Source organism: Schistocerca serialis, chromosome 6 (genome assembly GCF_023864345.2).
Source record: "Schistocerca serialis cubense isolate TAMUIC-IGC-003099 chromosome 6, iqSchSeri2.2, whole genome shotgun sequence".
Classification (NCBI taxonomy): Eukaryota; Metazoa; Arthropoda; class Insecta; order Orthoptera; family Acrididae; genus Schistocerca; species Schistocerca serialis.
In genome coordinates, this window is record NC_064643.1 from 294312417 (window position 1) to 294336684 (window position 24268).

Sequence of the window (24268 nt, forward strand, 5' to 3'; positions counted from 1 at the left end):
ATAAGCGTAGGTTTGCCTTTTCTTAATCTAGCTTCTAAGATATTCGTAGTGTCAGTATTGCCTCACGTGTTCCAATATTTCTACGGAATCCAAACTGATCTTCCCCGAGGTCAGCTTCTACCAGTTTTTCCATTCGTCTGTAAAGAATTCGCGTTAGTATCTTGCAGCTGTGACTTATTAAACTGATAGTTCGCTAATTTTCACATCTGTCAACACCTGCTTTCTTTGGGATTGGAATTATTACATTCTTCTTGAAGTCTGAGGGCATTTCGTCTGTCTCATACATTTTTCTCACCAGATGGTAGTGTTTTGTCAGGTTGGCTCTTCCAAGGCTGTCAGTACTTCTAATGGAATGTTGTCTACTCCCAGGACGTTGTTTCGACTTAGGTCTTTCAGTGCTCTGTCAAACTCTTCACGCAGTATCATATCTCCCATTTCATCTTCATCTCCTTCCATGTCCATAATATTGTCCTCAAGTACACCACTCTTGTGTAGACCCTCTATATACTCCTTCCACCTTTCTGCTTTCCCTTCTTTGCTTAGAACTGGGTTTCCATCTGAGCTTTTGATATTCATACAAGTGGTTCACTTTTCTCCAAAGGTGTCTTTAATTTTCCTGTAGGCAGTATCTATCTTACCCCTAGTGATATGTGCCTCTACATCCCTACATTTGTCCTCTAGCCATCCCTGCTTAGCCATTTTGCACTGCCTGTAGATCTTATTTTTGTATTCCTTTTTGCCTGCTTGATTTACTGCATTTTTATATTTTCTCCTTTCATCAATTAAATTCAATATTTCTTCTGTTATCTAAGGATTTCTACTAGCCCTCGTCTTTTTACCTACTTGATCCTCTGCTGCCTTCACTACTTCATCCCTCAAAGCTACCCATCCTTCTTCTACTGCATTTCTTTCCCCCATTCCTGTCAATTGTTCCATTATGCTCTCACTGAAACTCTGTACAACCTCTGGTTCTTTCAGTTTATCCAGGTCCCATCTCCATCATAGCTCCAGTAATCAGTAAGTAATCTAAGTAATTCCTACAGCTGAGGATACCTTGGATGAGTTGCTAAAGGTATATCTGAAAAATTGTTGGAATGGTTGTGGCCTCAAATGGTACGATACGCGCCGATTTGTGTATTAATCTCTAAAAACTGTTTCGTCTGATCGTCTACAGGCAACTGAAAGTAGTTGTCAGCGAGCTTTGTCACTGAAAAATAATGGCCCCAGCCAAATCTGACAGAGGTTTCTCCGGCCTGGTAATTGGATACAGATCGACATTAATGGTGGACTTATGATCACTGCAAATTGTAATTGCCCTTCTGAACTACTATTATGGATGTTGCTCATTTGCTAAGCGATACTGGGAAACTTAGTTCCAGACTTTGCAGTCTATCTGTCTAGTTTCCCTTTCACGTGGAAAAAGGCACAGGATGTACTCTGCAAAACGTAGGCACTACTCATTGCGTTAAGGATACGTGCTGCACAACCTAAAGTAGGTTCAAACAACTGCTTAAATTGCGCACATCACGTTCTGCAAATGGAATTGCAGTTGAAACTAGATTCACTTAGTCTTGAATTTGGATACCAGCGCAAAAGTGCCGAAGCCAAAAATGTTAACTATCGTCTAAAAGTTTTCTGCTATCGGGGTTAATGACCGAGCTACGTTTATATAGTTATCTTGGATTACGATCTGACTCCGTAACCGGATCGACTGTCCATTTTACATCGCCACTCTGCGCTGAGGGTTCCACATCTGTGGAGAGCCAATGCGCCGGCACGTGTGCACATCAATCAGGGACACGTCCATGCTTGTGTCCAACTGGAAATCAGCCATTCCTCCATTAATTTCCGACTGCAACATGTGCTTCTGCATCCCGTCTGCTGTTATTGACACCGGCAAGATAGCGTGCAGTGCTCTGACGGCTGTTGTCTCTCTCCGGCGAGACACACTTGCCATACGCGCTAGTTTGCGGCGCAGAAAATAGGTGACGTCACGGGGCGGGTATCGATGCCGTTGACACCACGAGCCGAAGTCTGGACAGCATTTGATTGCACTGATTTTTATGGGACCCTTAGACAACGACGAGCAGAAAACATTCGTGTATTTTACGTCTTGTGTGTGCAGGATAAAGCAAATGCGCATGTCTAATAAAAAAAAAATACTTGACTCTATTAACCGTATTTTGCTCTAATTGGACATCCAGTTCCCATTCTAGCACCCGTCCATGACTGTTGTCGCAAACCTTCGAACAGTTGGCTTCCAGGACAGAACTCCAGCCGCGCGGAGTGGCCGAGCGGTTAGAGGCACCATGTCGCTGATTGCGCGGCCCCTCCCGCCGGAGGTTCGAGTCCTCCTTTGGGCATGTGTGTGTGTGTGTGTGTGTGTGTGTGTGTGTGTGTGTGTGTGTGTGTGTTTTGTTCACCGCATAAGTTAGTTTAAGTAGTGTGTAAGTGTAGGGACCGATGATCTCAGCAGTTTGCTCCCTTAGGAATTCACACACATTTGAACATTTGCAGAACTCCAGCAAGTTGATTTCTGATCTGCTATTTATCGATATTAAACTTTGTCTGCACGCCGTTACCAAGATACACCGCTGGTGTAACGGCAGTCGCACATTTTATTGGAGCATCAGCGAGGCTACGCCATCCCAAGATATGTCCTGTCCGACATCTCCCTCGTCTTTAAGGAAGCACAGCGGTGAGAAGAAAATGTGAAGCATCCATTGAGAACCCTGTATGTCAATGTGTATTTATCAGCATGCACTTTATAACTGCTTAAGCTGAATCAGAATTAAAGCTAGTAAAAAGTTAAAAATGTTATCACTTACAACGAAGAACTTATTTGTAAATACACATAATAAAAATAATAACAGATCAACGATAGGAGATTACATAATGTAAACACTGAAATTTTGCCGAGACCGAATATTTGACTGACGGCATGGTACAGCATTCGATTAATATTTCAAACTGAATAGAGTTGCAGTATCACTTATTATTTCATACAGATAGCCAAAACAGAACCAAAAAATAATAGCTAATGTTTATCATGCTTAACGGAATTACTACTCGTGGTCGTCTGCTACTACGAGTCATTATACAACCAAATGTCACAATTATATTGTTTCTATCTCACCATTTTCAGCCTTCCTACCCAGATAACTAATGTACTAAAATATTTGGACTAACCTTCGAATGGCAACCAGCAACCAAACTTTAACCATCCAACAGAAAGCCCACAATGGACTAAAACTGCTAGAACTACTAACTGGCCGGACTTAGATACAACACCCGTCCAATATCCCTGACACCTACAAAAGCTTGACCCGACCCATTCTCTGTTATGTAAATGTTGCGTGGATATCCGTTCCTAGTGAGTCTTATCAGCCCTTCCAAATCTTTGAACTTCATTCATAAGCTAGATTCCAGTAACCTCAATGTTTCCCCCTGACCGCCAATCCTCGAATGCCATCACGCATTTACGAATACGTCCCACTGACTCTACACCTACACATACCCCATCTCCCTCTCGCAGGCAACGAAAGTCGCTCCAACATTTATACGCCTTGTCAATTATAATCTCCCACCAAATCCATTCCACATAAGGTTCTCCCTCCCTCTTCCCTCCCCATACCTCTCCATCCTTTTCTCTCTCGATAACACAGCCCTGCCCTCTCACAAAACTACTCCTCCCTTACCATGTTCACACTATCCACCATAGCACCTAATTTCATGTTCATTCATAACACACAACGACCTAGCTTTAAGCTTCCCCCCCCCCCCCCCACCGCCCCCTACAGAAAACCCAATCTCCTCAAACTTGTACAGATCCTTCAGCTATTTAATTAAAAAGTAGTGCTCCTTTTTAATGAGCATCACTGTCCTATTTCAACATGTTTGAAATATCTGTTTTTTCTTTTTATCTTTGACTGTTAGTTTTCTTTATTTCAATTTTTTTTAAAACATAAAGAAAAACAGTTTCTACGTATACGTAAATGGCATCACACAATCATCTTCTCGTAGATTTTAAAAGCCTTTTCAACTGCGCACCCTTAATTTTTTGTTGTCATGTCTCTTATTTGTATCGTAAAGGCCTTTAGCTGAAGAGCCAAATATTCTACCTCTGGCAGCCCATCCCGTATCCATATGAGGCGAGAAGGATGAAATAACAATAAAGAAACAAAAAAGAAATTAATCTGACTACAATCGAGGCACCACACAAACACAACACCTACAATGATAAACGTTTTCGTACACAGCATGTAAGGAGCAGACAAATGAAAAAAAAGACAAATGGAGAAAAGTAAGTAAAGTGTTTATTATTTCAAAAGTAATAACCGAACTGTTAATGCATTTATCCCACTGTCAGATCCGGCCTCTGTGGCCGAGCGGTTCTAGGCGCTTCAGTTTGGAACCGTGCTGCTGCTGCGGTCGCAGGTTCGAATCCTGCCTCGAGCATGGATGTGTGTGATGTCCTTAAGATAGTTTGGTTTGATTAGTTCTAAGTCTAGGGGACTGATGACCTCAGATGTTAAGTATCATAGTGCTTAGAGTCATTTGAACCATTTTTGAACCACTGTCAGACAAGATGCTCAATGCCTTCATCAAAAAATGTTTGCGGTTCCCTATGAAACCATGAATGTACCCAGGCGTGCAGTTCTTCATCCAACGTCCAACTTGTGGACCCGCCTACTTTATTTTTTCAATCTGTCTCGTTTTTATTACTCAAAACACATTTTATTACTCAAAACACATATTCTCAGTTGTCATTAAAACAGCTGCAATCCCTTGGTTCCCACTAAGGATTTTGGGAGGTTTCCCTTTGTTGTCAGGTAAATACCTGAACCAGTAAGTCCCACCCCACTCAATTTATTCTCAAACAGCAGAAGAATGCTCCCATCGGAGTACAGGAAAGGCGAATATGCTCCTCTTTATTAAAAGACTCTGACTGAAAAGAGGAATAGAGTCCACCCACCCCACTCAATTTATTCTCAAACAGCAGAAGAATGCTCCCATCGGAGTACAGGAAAGGCGAATATGCTCCTCTTTATTAAAAGACTCTGACTGAAAAGTGGAATAGAGTCCACGCAGGATACGGTGATCGATGCAAAGTGACCAGCTTTCATCCAAAGTGCTGCACGATTTCATTCGTTTGTACATAATGGAAGGCTGACATTGTTTTCCTGATTTCGGTCAGTTAGCGACGCTAGAATAGAGGTGCACGATCTGCAGTCTCTCTCAAACGATTTTATAAAAACTATTTGGTAGAAAAAATCATTTTTGTGTTACTTAATAGCTTTATGTGTCAGCATCATGATGACGTGGCCATCATTTCTTTAATGGCCATCGTTACTGTGATACTTACATTTAAATAAGAAACTGTGCAAAATTAGGAAGATTTTGAAATGAAACAGAGGGGTCGCTATGATTTTGCATTTGATGCATATTACATAATATGTTGCTGCATACGAAATTTAGCTTACATATTGAATTTTTCTTTAGATTTGGGAGGAGGTCTTTACCTGTCAACAAAATAGAAAAAAATTATTTAGTGTATTTTATTCATTTGCGATCATGCACGCCTGTGATAAAGCCAGAGTGAAATACCCACAACATGCCTCAAATTTCATAAAAGGTTTGAGATACTGAAATGAGATTCTGACAAATCATAGTATGCAAGAATTTTGCCATATGGCTATTAGGCAAAACTTCATTAAGAGCCATGTTATTCCACTAACTACAGACTTTTTCGATGAAAGAATGTAAGTTTTAATGGTCATCGATAGTTGGTAAGTCGAGAAATGCTGTGGGCCCTGTAACAACGTAATTCAAGACATTAAACGTTTATTTTTGTACCACGGATGTGGATGTACTTTTCCATAAGCTATGTACCTTACTTTTACTTAATAAACCATTCTTTCATAACTATTTCGCAGTTTCGCCTGCAAAATGTGTTAGTGAAGTGACATTGTGTAAACTCCATTGTGTTTTTCAAAACGAAGCAAATTTTAACATGGTAACAAGAGAAATAGAGGTTTTATTCAAAATTCGCCACTAATGACGATCCTCTGACATTTACAAATGATTCACAGGACATGCGAAAATAAATAGCTGCTATCGTTGGATTTTCAGCGGAATTCCTTTCAGGTACTAATCAAAGCAGCTCACCATGCAAGTGTGAGCGTGAAGGGACTCCACTTAATATTTACAAAAAATATGAGTGTAAGCTTCAGTTTACAAGAGCACTTCCCCTCTAATGCATGGCATTTCCCCTACAGAGGCTGCCCACTGCACCCACCACTAATCCTCTCCCCACACATGCTCTGCTGACTGCACATCTCCTGGCAACGTTAGTCTGCGTGCACTGTGCCTGCTGCCTTATTCTACCTTCCCGAGCTCCTTCAAAAAGTTTCGGAAAACTATTGGCATGTAAACATATTTGCACTCTTATTAAAATGCAGCTCACTTCTCAATCTCACAAGCTGCCTTCACTGTAACTTGCCCACACCCACTAGTTCACTGCTGTAAGTCTATCATGCACATTCACTCCCAATTGCCCACACATTCGGCCTAACGCAATGTCATTATCTCTTTGTGCTTCTCCAACTGTCACTGTCTCCTGTCTCACAGCCGCAGTTACCTTCGTTCTGTCCTACTACTAACGTCTTCCCTATCTCCATCTTGTTCTCTCTTACTGCTACTATCTCATTCATTCCTTCCCATTGCTGCTGCCTCTTCTCACTGTCACTATCTCTTTGTTTTGTTGTCATCGTCATAGACTCTGTCTCTCATTATCACTGTGTGTCACCCTCTTGCACTTTATGCTTCTATCTATTCCTCTCCCACTGGTACTGTCTCCTTCACTCTTTTTCTGGCACTGTTTTCTCACTGTCTACTACGTTTCACTGTCACTGTGTCCCTCTCTTTCTCTCACACGCCATTGTCTCCTTCGTTCTTTCTATACTATAACCACTGTCTACTATCTTCCAGTATTTATTGCTTCTCCGTCTCTTCCCCATTGCTACTGTCTCCTTCTCTCTCAACATAAAAAAAGCGCGAATCACATGCCAATATTTCTGCGAAAATTTTAAAGGTGCTGAGGAAGGTAGAACGAGGCAGCTAGTACCTTACTTTTCATTCACAGTCTTTTAATAAAGAGGAGCATATTATTTTTTTGTGCTCCAATGGGAGCATATTCCGCTGGTTCCCTTCTTTTCCCTGCCACAGCAGGGCTTGTTGCTCAAATTATAAGAACTTGATGAGTCAGTAAAATTTTTATAGTTTACTAATGTGAAATTGAAATAACGCAAAATTAATTTCACACCTCAGACCGGATATCACGTGCACAACAATTTTGCTTCAGTACTATAACTTGGAGTTAACAGAACCCTTTTGATGATAATAGAGACACTTTACAGCACATTTCTAAATCTACATTTATCTACATTTATACTTCGTAAGCCACCCAACGGTGTGTGGCGGAGGGCACTTTATTAACTACGTTTTAGCCTCACACCGCATTTTGCGCTCGTGTTTTAAGCGTACAAAAATGTGATGTTTCAACTTCGGTATCTCGGAAATGGATAAAGATTTCAACGAAATTCTCAAGGCTGTTTCATATCGCAATCTTAAGAAGGTGACGTAAAATTTACAGCCACTTTCTGTGCACAGCCATTTTGGGATCCGTGGCTGGAATTTCAACAGTTATTTGGTCAACGAATTGTACCCGCAACATTTACGCAAATGGATCATTCATTCATTCATTCATCACGGGTATAACCGTCAATTTAATCAGGGGATATCACGGATATAGCTGTCATCCGCAATAAATTTATTTAATAATTTTTCCGTGTGTATTTTAAGTGCACGAGTAGTGTAACCTTCAACCTCTGTGTTTTGGAAAAAGGTAAAGACATAAAGAAAATTTTGAAAGAGATTCGAGATCGGGATCTTAGGTATATATCGTAAAAATTTCAGCCATTTGCTGTGCATAGTCGTCTTGGTATTCGCGTCTGGAGTTTGGTCCGCTGCTGAAGGCGAAAAAATGGTGAAATTTTTTTAAAAACGTTTCCTCAGGAACCGCTCATGAATTTACGCGAATGCATCATTCATTCATTCATTCATTCGTTCATTCACGCGTGTAGCCGTCAGTTTAAGTGCATCACGGGTTCGTCACCAGTGTACCCGTCAAACAATCTATTTCATTTTTACGTGCATAGTCTACGTGCACGTGTAGGGTAACTTTGAATCTCTGCATCTGTGGAAAGGATAAAGATATAAAGAAAATTTTCAAGATTGCTCGACATCGGTATCCTAGGAAAGGATCGTAAAAATGTCGACCATTTGCTGTGCATAGCTACTTTGGAATCCTCGGCTGGCTGGGTTTTGGTCCGCTGGTGACGGCGAAAGTATAATAAAAAACCTTTTGGGGTTTTCCGAGGAAGAGCCCATGAACTAACAGCCCATACATTGAGCCTCTGCTTAGCACAATGATACTAACACGATCTTTCTGTAGGGTGTACAAATTTTCCCTAGCCCAACGGCTATCCGAAACACTTGAACCTAGGTTTTTATCACGAGTAGAACCAGAGGTATGAGTACTGGAAAATCCCGTTTTTCGCAGTTCTACTGCTAAGGGGATGAAATACGGGTTGAAAGGCTTCTTGAAAATATATCGGTATTAAGACAATTTTCATATTTGGTTTTTCAGCGAGAAATTAAAAAATACATGTTTCAGTGTTTTTCGAAATTGCACATCTAATACGATGAAATATGGAATGAAATGTTTTACGAAATTATTTAATTATGAAAGCATTTTCAAAGTTAAATCTATGAAAATTTGTATTTGGCTTCTCTGTACGAAATGAAAAAAAACCACGGATGTTTCACTATTTTTAGAAATTCAATCCTCTAAGGGGGGGGGGGGGGGGGAATAGGGGATGAAAATTCTTAAGAAAATATTTCGTTACTTTAAAAAAATTGTAAAGCTAAATCTATGAAAAGTGGTACTTCACTTCTCGGTTAGGTACAAAGAAATATGCATTAGGGGATGAAAGTTTCTATGGGAAAATCACCACAAAACGTAAAAGGTAAGATTAACTAAAAGCATAGAATCCAGCAACCAGAATCGCGTTTTGCTCAGAAGTACCTTCAGAAAAGACCACGCTTCTACGGCCTTAATTACCATGAAAAGTTTAGAAAGCGATGAAATCAGTGAATACAAAAACGCGATTAAAGACAAACAAAACAAAAAGTCTGTGCAGAGCATAGAGTCCACACGAACAAAGCAGCGGGCGCTAAGCTAGCTATGTATATTCCTGCACAGGGAACACATTTTAATTGAAAATCGCTTGCTAGGTGTCGACGGATAATTGCGCTATTGACGTGCCTTTGTTGTTCGGAAGTACAACGTAATGTTTCTTCGGACCCGCATGCAGGCACTGCAATATCATATTAATTTTTATAGATAACAATACGCAACCGCAAGGAATTGCGCAGGTGGAGGAGCTCTTGAAACGATAGAATATTCGGCGGACGTACTGACCTGCCTGTTCCTCCGACTTAAATCCCGTCGAGCACATGTGGGATGCGTTGTGGAAACGTACTGCAGCATGCCCACGTCCACCAACGACCATATAGTAGATGTCAATCGTGCAGTTGAAGGAATGAAACTCCCTACCTCAAGAACTCCTTACCAGTCTTGTGAGCCAGCATGCAAGCATGTTGCAGAGCATGCACTGCCATGTATTGGCTGTGGGGATCACACACACTATTAAGAAGCATGCCCCACCTTTTGTAATAACCAGGGGACCATCATTAACCGGGGTGATTTCGTTACAAATATTGTCTTTATATTGCAGTGACAACTTCTGCCACCTAATGTAACAGCAACACCAAATGTAGTGGGAAAAGGTAGAAGGCAGCATATTAAGACTCGTCCGAGATTTCCAAGTGATTTATTGTTTCCAGATACAGTGCCCCCACTCCTCTTGGTCTGTGTCACCAGGTCCTGCAATGCTGAGGACACCACTTTGCTGTCTGCGAAATGGCTGGGCCCAGAATGGCTGCCTCAATGACCCGTGCTCGCCCTGCAGTGTGTTGGCCTCGTAAGGCAGCAGAGTTACGGCATCATCAGGATGCTGGCAGGTGACTCAGCAGTCTGTGACCCTGCCGACTCAGCGCCGCTTGGTATGAGCTGCAGGCGGCCAACTGCGTGCTTCTCGCAGGTGTGGCTAAGATCATGGTGACAAGAAGTGCCCGCGATCCGGAGTCCGAATCTGCGGCCCTCACTTCAGGATGCCTCCGGTGTGTGTTGGAAGCCAGGACGACTACCCGCGGTAGCGGCTGGGGAGTGGCCCACTGCTGGCTGGCTATGGACCCCACATCAGCCTCAGAGGGTCGAACCAGCAACCCGTCGTGGACTGGAATCCTGGTGCCCCATCTGCTGCTGCATGTAGCTGGTGGTGTGACATGTTTTGCCATATGTGTCATTTCACCTCAAGTACTCGTAACACGCTAGGTTGGCCAGTGGGCCCCTTCTGCCTGTGCCTGTGATTTGTGACATGCAAAACCGCTACGTATACTCTTTCAACAATTTGACGGCCCTGTGGCCTCTATTCTACTTCACAACTGTTGGTATGTGTAACTCGATGAAATCTGGCCCGCACCTGGCTGTAACTTCTGCTCAGAATATTGCACAAAACTAACTTTCCATACCCTAAAAAGTGTTGCCACTAGATTATTCCCCTCTTTGGAAAGACCAGGTCCCCGAGTTGACCCGTACCTAGCTATTAACTTGTTTGAGTCGGCACCTATGGCATATTTCCTTACTATTAGAAAATTTAAATGTGGTCTAGTGCCAATTAAGACCATGACATGAAACAAAATGTAAAAATTCCTTACTGGACGACCACTGCTCGATCAACCCCTTACCTACTCGTCTCATGCCCTCGGTATCCAATCCACTGGGACATGGACTACCCTTGTTCCCCTCTTGGAATTAGCTCTCCGCCTGATCAGAAAGAAAACAACACATAACAAAGTTAAGGCTGCGATGACACATGGCACAGAGGTGCTCAAAATGATCGTTATTTGCGGTTGCCTTTCCCTATACTGAGTGACATGATGCACAAGCTGTTTGGCTGAATGCGCCCCTCATGCTCTAAAATGGGCTGGTTTACGGATCCCGATAGACCTGGCTCCAGAGTTTGATTTAACAAGGTGAGATTCTGCTTTGGCAAAAACTCTAAAGTAGCTTCTGGCCAGTACAGCTGTGGCTGCGTAACATTCAATTGCGCGACTCCTTAAATTGACGCTGGCATTATGTTACATTTAGTTCCATTGATTAAAATTCAGCTCCCCTCGAGCTCTATACGTTTCCCTTCTGCAAATACTCCCTGCTCAAAACAACTTGCTACTACTACCAAATTCTCGTAGGTGGAGAAGAACCAATGCATCCCGACCCATTGCAAGCTCAATTTTGGCTCTACAATGTCCTTTGGACAGTATATTCCTTTCCCCTGGCTAAAAATAACTGCATCGTGCATGTATCCAGGTGGTACTTACCACCCTTGCTGAATATACCATTACCTTTCCTCCATGGCAGCTTCATAATTCCTCCCTTGCCATCTCGGCATGCTGGTTTCTAGTTGCCAAGATCAGCAATACCTCTTTAGTTTTCACTTCCACAAACTTGATCAACGCTCCCCACTTCACTGGATATGGGTGGACCGTGTAAAACTGAAACCTCACGTTCTTTCCCATAACCGGGAACAGCACCAAAATATACACTCATGCATGGTCGGTTGTTACCCTTACTGTTGCAACATGGTAGAAAAACTGCAAATTTTGCTCGCTGGGCTCCATTACTAAATATAACCCTAATGGTAGTTCCTCCTATGCCTTGCCCAACCCGCGTAAATATTGGTCCAACAGTAACAATCGGTACTTATCTGGCCTTGCAATGCGTGATGCAGATTCGTTATTACTCCCTGCACATCCCACACTGTCAGCTTCTTGTTGCAAAAGTCTGGTTAACACCACCATGCTATCTAGCACTTCTAGATGACCCTGTAGGGTTCCCAGGTTACGACATATTACGTTTTCAGACGCCTTAGCGTATTCCACTACCTGCCCTGCTAATGCGCAGAGCAACCATGTGTTACTCAGGACTTCCCCTTCCAATGTCCCAATCTGAGTTGCATGCCAAGCTACCGTTGCCCTACTCTCCTCTGCGAGTTGCCTCACCGCTTCCACCATGTTGTTCAGTTCTTTTATATCACTTTCGTCTATAGTTCCAAAAACTGTCTTTAAAATTTTTCCCCCTGCGTTCAGCCATCCTCGTTTCCGTCTTATCTGTAGCACCGCTTCCTCTATCCATCCTATGTGCTTCCGTGGCATCTTATAAGCCTCATGCAATTTCTTATACTCCCCTGCAACTTCCTTCAGCATTCTCTTGCCCTCTGCACATTGCTCTTCGAACACTTCCTCAACCGTCCTTACTTCATTCCGCATTTCCCATACATTCCATAGCAACCTTAATGCCCACTGCTGACTCGAAACCACCACATATTCTGACTTGAGTACAGCACACCCGCATCCAAGTGCTGCAACTGTAAGGCATCCATCCCAATGATGAAGAGATGAATCACCACCAATGCTCCCCCTTTCCACCATCACCCTTCCTCCCTCATCAAAAGGACTGCTGTCCGCAGCAGGCTATACTCGGAAATACACACAACATCTGAAAATACATTGCCAAATTAATCTACACAAACCTAATGATACATAACAAGAAAACAAAAAACTACAAATACTCTACTACTTTCTGGATCGCAAAGCATACGGTACTTCATGCTGTACTCTGTCTTCCAGGTTTTCTCTGTACTTAGCACCTCTCTTCACTCTCTCTTTCTTCCTCTTTCCTTCCTGTGACCCGTCTGGAATCACATCCGGACAACCCATAAATGGCCATAACGATCCAGTGTGTACTATCGTTGTTCCAGTTGGCAGCTGAAACTTAACATTAACGTGGGATGTGATTTCAACAACTTGGTATGGCCCTTGATACCTCATGAGGAACTTCTTCATTTTCCCCTTTTGCATACAGGGGCTCGACAGCATTACCCATTGCCCCACTCAATACTGCGGTAAACTTCCTTTCTGCTTTACTGCGTCTTCCTGCCTTTCCGAAGTCTTTGTATTCGCCTTTTGTACCCGTTTCCAAACATAGAGAATTGTCCTTGCGAATTGACGCACAGATTCACCGGTCCTTCCTTTCTGTAACCTCACCAAATCAAACAGTGATGGCATTTTTCGCCTGTACACTACCTTATATGGAGACAAACCGGTATCTGTATGGACTTTGGCATTGTATGCGCCTATGATATGCTTCAAATACTCGTCCCACTGATGGTGATGAGTATCCACATTAAAACTCAGCATCTTCCTGATTGTTCTGTGTACCCATTCTGTCCTTCTGTTGCCCTGTGGATGCAACGCACTCGTCCTCAACTTCTTTACGATCAACAATTCACACAGTTCCTTCATTAAATCCGACATGAAGTTGGTCCCTTGGTCAGTAATTATAGTCTCCAGTACACCAAAATCCAGTTGTCTACTAAAGCTTGTGCGACCATTGCTGCCTGTTGATTTGGCATAGCCACCATCTCCAAATACCTCGAAAAATGGTCTATTATTGTCAGAACAAATCTGTTCCTCGATGGTGTTCGCCTGAAAGGTCCTAAGACATCTATTCCCAGCATAGAGAATGGACATGTCGCTTACTGCAATCGTTGTAGCTGTATCTGTTTCCGGCACAAATCTGCTCTCTGCGCACATGATATACGATTCTTGACATACTGATCCACATCTACTTTCCTACCTCTCCATCAATACCTATACAACCTCGATGACCAGATAACACGTGATGATGTGCTTCCTTTAAAACCTCATCTCTCAACTTCGCTGGCACAACTACCCTTGGCCCTAACTTCGTTTCCCTGCACAGAAGACCGTCGTACATATTAAATTATGGATGAGTCAGAATTTACAATTGTTGTCCGCGTAATGTAATATTTGCCATACTGCTAGGTCATAACCTATGACTTCTACTTTTGCTACCTTCCTACTTAGTGCATCCACATTACCGTGCTTCTTTCCAGGCATGTGCACCACCTCATAATCGAATTCACTAAGCCTCACAGCCCATCTAGCGAGTCTAGTGGACGGATCCTTCAACCTCAACAACCACTTCAATGCAGCATGATCTGTCACTACCCAAAATCTTCTCCCATATAAATAACATTTAAATATGTTATTCCATAGATTACACTAAGCATCTTCGTCTCAGTTGTTGAGTAACTCCTCTCTGCTGCATTCAACTGCCTAGACGCATAGGCTACAGGATGTTCTTTCCCATCAGTTTCCTGACTAAAATCACACCATAATGCTTGACTCGATGCATCGCATGCTAGTAAAAACTCCTTTTCAAAATCTGGGAACACGAGAACCGGACTTGATGTTAACACTTCTTTCAGTTTGTCAAACGCTTTCTGACACTCCTCCGTCCACTCAAATTTCACACCTTTCTGTAACAATCGCGTCAACGGCTGTGCTAAATCTGCAAAATCCTTCACGAATTTTCGGTAGAAATTGCAAATTCCGATGTATGACTGCACTTCCTTAACTGTTTTCGGTTCCCGAAAATCACTTACAGATTGTACCAACCTCGGATCTGTTCGCACTCTGTCCTTACTAATAATATGACCCAAATATTGTACTTCTTCTAATGCAAAATGATACTTCTCCAGGCTCAACATCAAACGAGTTGCTCTTAACCTCTTAAATACTTCCCTTAACTGCTGTCTGTTACTCCATGCTACTTGAAAACACTATAATGTCATCCAAATAGACCAGACACTGCCGTGGTTTCAAACCCCTCAAGACACTGTCTAGCAACATCTGAAACGTTGCCGGAGCGTTTTTCAAACCGATTGACATTCTAATGTACTGGTAATGGCCTCCAGGAGTAGAGAAAGCAGTTTTTGGACGATCCTCTGATGATAACCACTTGTCAAATCCATCGTAGAAAAGTACTGGCACTGTCCTAAGTGATCCAAAGTCTCCGATATGTTTGGAATGGGTTATGCGTCCGTTACTGTCTTATTATTAAGGTATCGGTAATCACAATAGAACCTGTATTTCTTAGTTCCTTCCATAGAGTTTTAGGCACAACTACAATGCCCTCTTCTCAGCAACTATTACTATGCTACATAATACCGTCCGTAAGCTGCTGATCAATGAAATCCTCCACAATCGGCTGCAAATACCTCGGTATTCTGTATGGTTTACGGTAAACATGTTGAACTAATGGAGTTGCTGGTAACGGCCCTTGTGGAAAAGACAAATCCTTAAATTCCCACAATAATTCTTTACGTATCACTTCTAGATGGTAGAGGCAGGGGACATCACTTCATCGTTGCTCAGCCAATTAGCGCAAAATATGCGTTAATTATACACACGTACCTTCCTCGTGAATCACTCTACGTAGTACTGAAACTAGAACAAAATCCCTAACGTAATTCCGGAGATTTTTGGCGGGTTAAGAATTCATTGTAATTTCGTAGTGAAAAAAAGACATTTTTATGTGATATAATTACAAATTAACAATTTATGGATTTTTCCCTTTACTTTTACTTTGAAACCTTGCTTCTTGCCAAATTTCATGATTCTGGCTCAACGGCAGGTACGTTACAGATTTTGATGAGGCAGTTAGCGAGAGTCAAAAAATGGCCGTATCTTTTGACTTTGTTGACCTAGAAGCTTAAAATTTTTGTACTGCCAAGGGATCTTAGACTTAGTATGTGGCATAAATTTCAACTTGGTACCTCTTCCCATTCCCGAGGAAAAGGGGTTTTAACAGTCTGACAGATAGACAGACAGAGAGACAACAAAGTAATCCTTATAAAAGTTCCATTTTTACCGATTGAGATAGAGAACGCTAAAAACAATACAGATTTATCAAACAGCGCTAGAAAATGTAATTAACACAAAAAATCAAAATTAAAAAAATAGCAAAACAAAAATGTATCAGACGTATCTTCAATACTTCGTTAACCTCATACAAAACATATTTCTGTTATTCATACACAACTTTCGCATTTATCGCTAATAACAGGAAACTCTTGCTTTTTATCGTGATGAAGAACATTCTGTTGAGTACAAAATAATAACAATAGTGAAACTTCCTGGCAGATTAAAACTGTGTGCCCGACCGAGACTCGAACTCGGGACCTTTGCCTTTCGCGGGCAAGTGCTCTACCAACTGAGCTACCGAAGCACGTGCTTCGGTAGCTCAGTTGGTAGAGCACTTGCCCGCGAAAGGCAGAGGTCCCGAGTTCGAGTCTCGGTCGGGCACACAGTTTTAATCTGCCAGGAAGTTTCATATCAGCGCACACTCCGCTGCAGAGTGAAAATCTCATTCTGAATAACAATAGTGCTGTGCCGTCCAAACAGCACAAAGCCAGGGCAAAAGCACCACAGACGCAACGATGCGAGCTGTTGCCAGTGCTATAGAGACTCGCCACTTGCACGAGTTCCACCAGCGCCAGGGGCGGCGCTAAGGAAGAAGATATCGACTTCGCCTCGGCCAATTGCCGGCCAAGTACAATCCGCCAATGGCCGGACTGCAACGGACAGAAACCTACTCGGAAGATAGAAGAGCAGTCCTCGCCCACTCGGTTATAGATCATCGTCCAGGGCTGACGTAGACAGGGAACGTCGTTAGTGAACTCTTAGAAGTGGACAGTCGTAAATTGCATTTGCTAAGTACTGTGAAGTTTACCTACGATTATTTGCACTTAGCCACAGAGGGCCTATTTTGCGTTATATTACATGTAGTGTTGCAGACTTCATAATTTGGCAAGTCACAAAGATAAGTAATCCTTTTTAATTCATTTGTGTGACTTTGTTACTAATTTGTTGGAGAGTTGTAGAACCTTCGTTCTCCTACCCTGTTACCTGACCCTGGGGCATAGCTGTGTAATAGTGATAGGGAGAAATTGTCTTAGCGGTGTACTACACCGGAAGCCGTTTCACGAAGTCACAAACTCTGCCTACCGTAACAACAGTGGTTCAAATGGCTCTGAGCACTATGGGACTCAACTGCTGTGGTCATAAGTCCCCTAGAACTCAGAACTACGTAAACCTAACTAACCTAAGGACAGCACACAACACCCAGCCATCACGAGGCAGAGAAAATCCCTGACCCCGCCGGGAATCGAACCCGGGAACCCGGGCGTGGGAAGCGAGAACGCTACCGCACGACCACGAGATGCGGGCGTAACAACAGTGACAACTCGGCTTGCACAGCAGTAGCGACGCGGCCTTTACAAACCTGTATTTGCATCAAAAGTAATTGCTCTGATTAGTTAAAAGTGCAGAAATTAAGCGACCAATTTATTTTTATTACTTGCAATATGCAAGTTATGTTCTGTAAGGATATAAAATACACAGTGGACTAACACTGAACTACGTGCGACTCTAATTATGTGCTAAACTAACAAACAAAAGCAAAGAGAATTCGTTGGCTCCCAGTTGCTCTCTTAGATGTTTATTTATGTTTCTTTTCCTACCAACGCTATCAGTTTTACCGGTCATCCTACCATTTCCTACGTCATTTATGTACTGCAGCAAAACTAGCGAACCGTAATTTTGACAGAAGGCAATTCGCGTTGTGAGCTGGAGAAACCAACGATTGTGAATGCAAAGAAATGCCATGGTAACAGACTGACCTTTAGGGTACCCTAATGTTTTCGCTTTCACCACAATTAGTTGGTTGGTTTCAGCCGAAAGCTATTTGTACCGCACGCATTTTAGTTGCTCATTTCTGAGTCAAGGAGTGGAAGATACAAAGATACAGGATGTTTCAAAAATGTCCGGTATATTTGAAACGGCAATAAAAACTAAACGAGCAGCGATAGAAATACACCGTTTGTTGCAATATGCTTGGGACAACAGTACATTTTCAGGCAGACAAACTTTCGAAATTACAGTAGTTACAATTTTCAACAACAGATGGCGCTGCGGTCTGGGAAACTCTATAGTACGATATTTTCCACATATCCACCATGCGTAGCAATAATATGGCGTAGTCTCTGAATGAAATTACCCGAAACCTTTGACAACGTGTCTGGCGGAATGGCTTCACATGCAGATGAGATGCACTGCTTCAGCTGTTCAATTGTTTCTGGATTCTGGCGGTACACCTGGTCTTTCAAGTGTCCCCACAGAAAGAAGTCACAGGGGTTCATGTCTGGCGAATAGGGAGGCCAATCCACGCCGCCTCCTGTATTTTTCGGATAGCCCAAAGCAATCACACGATCATCGAAATATTCATTCAGGAAATTAAAGACGTCGGCCGTGCGATGTGGCCGGGCACCATCTTGCATAAACCACGAGGTGTTCGCAGTGTCGTCTAAGGCAGTTTGTACCGCCACAAATTCACGAAGAATGTCCAGATAGCGTGATGCAGTAATCGTTTCGGATCTGAAAAATGGGCCAATGATTCCTTTGGAAGAAATGGCGGCCCAGACCAGTACTTTTTGAGGATGCAGGGACGATGGGACTGCAACATGGGGCTTTTCGGTTCCCCATATGCGCCAGTTCTGTTTATTGACGAAGCCGTCCAGGTAAAAATAAGCTTCGTCAGTAAACCAAATGCTGCCCACATGCATATCACCGTCATCAATCCTGTGCACTATATCGTTAGCGAATGTCTCTCGTGCAGCAATGGTAGCGGCACTGAGGGGTTGCCGCGTTTGAATTTTGTATGAATAGAGGTGTAAACTCTGGCGCATGAGACGATACGTGGACGTTGGCGTCATTTGGACCGCATCTGCAACACGGCGAACGGAAACCCGAGGCCGCTGTTGGATCACCTGCTGCACTAACTGCGCGTTGCCCTCTGTGGTTGCCGTACGCGGTCGCCCTACCTTTCCAGCACGTTCATCCGTCACGTTCCCAGTCCGTTGAAATTTTACAAACAGATCCTTTATTGTATCGCTTTTCGGTCCTTTGGTTACATTAAACCTCCGTTGAAAACTTCGTCTTGTTGCAACAACACTGTGTTCTAGGCGGTGGAATTCCAACACCAGAAAAATCCTCTGTTCTAAGGAATAAACCATGTTGTCTACAGCACACTTGCACGTTGTGAACAGCACACGCTTACAGCAGAAAGACGACGTACAGAATGGCGCACCCACAGACTGCGTTGTCTTCTATATCTTTCACATCACTTGCAGCGCCATCTGTTGTTGAAAATTGTAACCACTGTAATTTCGAAAGTTTGTCCGCCTGAAAATGTACTGTTGTCCCAAGCATATTGCAACAAACGGTGTATTTCTATCGCTGCTCGTTTAGTTTTAATTGCCGTTTCAAATATACCGGTCATTTTTTAAACACCCTGTAGGAGAGACAGGCTTACTTAACGACTACTAATCTTGAAATCCGAAGTAGTTCTTAATACAGAAACGTATTATAACAAGAATAGACGTCATCTGATATATTGTAACGAGAACAGTTGTCATTCGTTTGTCTTTAGTCAGTCATACATATTCCTTCTTCGGTGCTTTGTTGAGATAAATGGAGGTGCTCGTTAGTTGTTCGTGGGAGAGGAGACTTCTAATCTGAAATGTAACTTAACTACGGAAGACGGCAGTAATCCGCCATTTTTCTTGTCCTTATAATTACTGTGGACTCGCAAACCGGTAATGTAGTGTCGTTTCTGTAGTATTTATAATGTTTGATCTTGACTAGGAACTAACGTACAGCGATTGCGGATGTCAGTCAATATTGCTGAGTAGAAGATAGTAGCTTAAGGCTAATGAGGGTACAAGATCCGTTGTTCCATACTACGGAGGAAAGTGGCCGATGCGCTTAGGACGTTGTGTGAATTATTATTGAAACGGTTAGATTGCCAGTGAACATCCCATTGCACCTATAGACGCGTCTATATGTAAAACTCAAGATTTCTCTCCCCGATTCAAATTTCGTTTCGTTTTAGGTAAGATAAAATCAGAGCATTACAAAAAAAAAAAAAATATTACGCAGTCAAATATTGACTTCATTCCCAAGCCACTGAGAATAAAATCGTAATGCAGTTTCGTTTCATCACGGAGCCAAAGGTTTAATTGCTAGCAGCAACAGTATCTTTGGAAAAAGCGATACGTGACTGCTGCATCTCAGTATAAGGGCAGAATTTAATTGTTCAGTTTGATAAATAAAATCTGGCTTCACCTTCGGATTGGTAATGGACTGCTATTTTGTTACTTGTGTTATTGTGATGCAACCTCTTGACCGCAGTCAAGTTAATATTGCTGCTAAGAACTAAAAAATTCTAGTACTTTCTTTCACCATACGTACGCTTCTAATATAGTGGCGTCTAGAGTTCAGATGGTTCAAATGGCTCTGAGCACTAATGGACTTAACATCTTAGGTCATCAGTCCCCTAGAACTTAGAACTACTTCAACCTAACTAACCTAAGGACATCACACACATCCATGCCCGAGGCAGTATTCGAACCTGCGACCGTAGCAGTCCCGCGGTTCCGGACTGCAGCGCCTAGAACCGCACGGCCACCGCGGCCGGCCGCGTCTAGAGTTCCCGAGCAGTCTAGTTTCACTACCTGGAAGTGACAAAATGTCGCCTTTTATAAAATAAACACAATCTGTGACAAAGATTGCGTAGCTTGTGAACTTTATAGTAGCGTAGTTATTCGATCAATATCTGGCATAGGTTTCCCGAGAAGCGCTGAATAGGGACTGTCACAACAACATGCTTTACTACTTCACATTCGTAACATGTTTCGATGTACAGGGTGTTTCACTAAATGTGTTTGCCTCTGTAAGTTACGAAGTAATAGGCGACGGAAATATTTATTGCGGTAGGTCACCATAAGAAACGTTACACTATCTGCGGAGCTATGAACATAGTTTGTGTTATTATCCAAAGAGTTACCGCAAAAGATACAGTTTTTTAAATGGAACAATAGTTATTTCTATCATGCACTGGAATCAGTAACACCAGCTGTGTGTACATCAATTTAAATTACATTCCTATAAATTTTAGTTTGGGAGCTACAACCCTTCAGAGTTTCAGGGGCGGATACCACACACGCTGCGTATAACGCAACGCGCCTTCTAAATGTGATACAGCCGAGTCGTAACGTCGCCGGTGTCACGGAGCGAGAAGCTTCCTCGATGCGCTGTTAGACTGCCGACTGTCGCCGCACACGGCCGTATACCCGACAGTTGGAGCCACACAAACAAACGGGGCTCAATATACCACAGTTACTGACATCGGATGAGGATGGCATACACGAACAACGAGTACGTTGACATGGTGATGATGGTCGGTGAGTGCCGACCCGATACCACTGAAGCAGCCACGGCGTACGCCGTGAGATATCCTGGGTGAAGAGCTCCGGCAGCCATTACGTTGATACGTGCCGAACAACGACTTCGGGAAATAGGCAGCTTGGTAATGTGCCGCAGTAACAGACGAAGAACTGCAAGAAGTGATCAGACGGAGGTGTTTGTTTTAGGTGCAGTACACCACGATCATCATGTCAGCTTACGAGCCGTTGCTGGAGTTGCTGGTGTCATTCTCACATCTGTGTGGCGTATAGTACACGGCCCAGGTTTCACCCGTACCGCCTGTCACTGACCCAGGAGCTGCATGGGAACGATTTCTGTGCGTGAGCTACATTCTGTGACTGGGCCATGCGTAATTTCACGCTGGAGTCTTTACAAGGTGTTACGTTCTCTGATGAGTCCACGTTCACAAATTGTGGTGCAGTGAATCGCCATAACGTGCACTTCAAAAATGGTTCAAATGGCTCTGAGCACTATGGGACTTAACTTCTGAAGTCATCAGTCCCCTAGAACTTAGAACTACTTAAACCTAACTAACCTGAAGACGTCACACACATCCATGCGCGAGGCAGGATTCGAACCTGCGACCGTAGCGGTCGCGTGGTTCCCGACTGTAGCGCCTAGAACCGCTCGGCCACACCGGCCGACTAACGTGAACTACTGGGCCGCAGACAATCCTCGGTGGGTACGACCTGTCGACCTTCAACGTAGGTGGTCTATTAATGTATGGTGTGGAATCCTTGGGGATGAAATCATCGGTCCACACTATTTCCCAGGTACCATGACAGGTGAGTTATACCGCGCGTTTATAATCGACAGTTTGGGTGGTCTCCTTGAACATGTGTGTCTACACACGAGAGTCCGTATGTGGATGCAGCACACATCTGTTATGCGCGTGCTGTTGTGGAAGAACTAATCAACGGGTTTGCAGGAAGGTGGCTGCGGCGCCATGGTCCTCATTCATGGCACGCAAGGTCGCCCGATTTAACAACATTAGATTTCTTTTTGCGGGGATATCTAAAGGATCGTGTTTATGTCACTGAGCCCACATCCCCAGATGATCTAAAACGGCGCATCGAGGATGCATGTTGCTCCGTGACACCGGCGATGTTACATCTCGTCCGCAGATCCTTTAGAAGGCGCATTGCATTGTGCATTGAGGAACACGGACACACATTTGAACATCTCATTTAAATCAACTTCCCACCGCCAGAACATGCATCACCCACCACACAGCCATGTATTATGTACAGCGTGTGGTACCTGCCCCTGAAACTTTGAAGGGTTGTAGCTCCCAAATTAAAAGTGATACGAATGTAATTTAAACTGATGCATTCATAGCTGGTGTTACTGATTCCAGTGCGTAATAGAAACAAATATTGTTCCATTTAAAAAAAAATTGTATCTTTTTGCTGTAACTCTTTGGATAATAACACAATAAAATATGTTCATAGCTCCACAGACAGTGTAACGTTTATTATGGTGAGCTACCGCAGTAAATATTTCCGTCGCCTATTACTTCGTAACTTACAGAGGCAAACACATTAAGTGAAACACCCTGTATAGTGGGCATTAACGTGATGTGCACCGCTTCCCGTCTTTTGGATTACTTGTAAACCACAGGCATACGTTATTCCATACTGTTTGAAATTTTCCATTTTTTCAATAAAAAGACCTAGTTAAATCATAATATGGCTTCTGGTAGCAGCCAGCCTTGCTCTGATATCACATTTCTCCGTACTGCCTGTGGAACTACAGCGCTGTTTGTGATATTATAACACAGCATTCGATTTGTGATATTTAAGTTTGCTCATTTTCACAAATGTAATGTTTTTGACTTTCTTATTATTAACGATCAGTTTCACGATTGTGCAAGCAATGTAAACTAAATATGGAAAATGAATTTACTATAAATTAAATATTGTCTGAAACTATTAAAACTAAATGTAAAAAAGTTGTAAAGTAAACACACAATACCAGAGATTTTGTGTTGTGTCGAGACACTGATACTGTCTGAGTGCTTCAAACTAATTGTCTGTACTACAGTCGGCCTGTGTCAAGAGAGAGCCGTAATAATTGATGTGGAATAGCTGCGAGTGAGTGGGGACGCAAGTGTGAGAGATTCTGGCGGAGCAAATACGTATGTGTGCAGATGTTTCTTGTGATTTAAGAGACACTGGAAGTTTCACGGGTCACAGTTCATTGGTTATTCATTGTGATTTCTCAATTGGGAAAAAAGGAAAAGTACTTTGTGCCACAGCATGCATAAGGAATATTTGAATCCAGAACCAAGATAAATAATTTGGAATTATGGAACAATGTTATCACACAGCTACTGCTAGCTGTCTGCAGCATCCAAAACCATAATATCTAACCACTTCAAACTCTTAGCTTTCTAAAATTTTGCATATTGTGAGTGATTTATACAATATAATTAATTTTTGGGTGAACTTTAATTGTAATTTCATAGTAATCCTTCTTCAGAACCATCATTGCATGGAATAGGAACCGCGTCTTTTTGTCCTACATTCCGAATGTTATATTATAAATGCTAACTTTTCAGAACGAAATTTTCATTCCGCAGCGGAGTGTGCGCTGATATGAAACTTCCTGACAGATTAAAATTGTGTGCCAGACCGAGACTCGAACTCGGAACCTTTGCCTTTCGCGGGCAAGTGTTCTACCATTTTTTTTTTTTTTTGATGTAATTCGTTGCGTTTGGTCTGGGCGGACGTCACAAGCCATCCGTTCAAGTTGATAGTTGATTCTTCGACTCAGTTTTTATATTATAGAGAGCACGCAACCCTCTGACCGAACACGCTGAGCTACCGTGCCG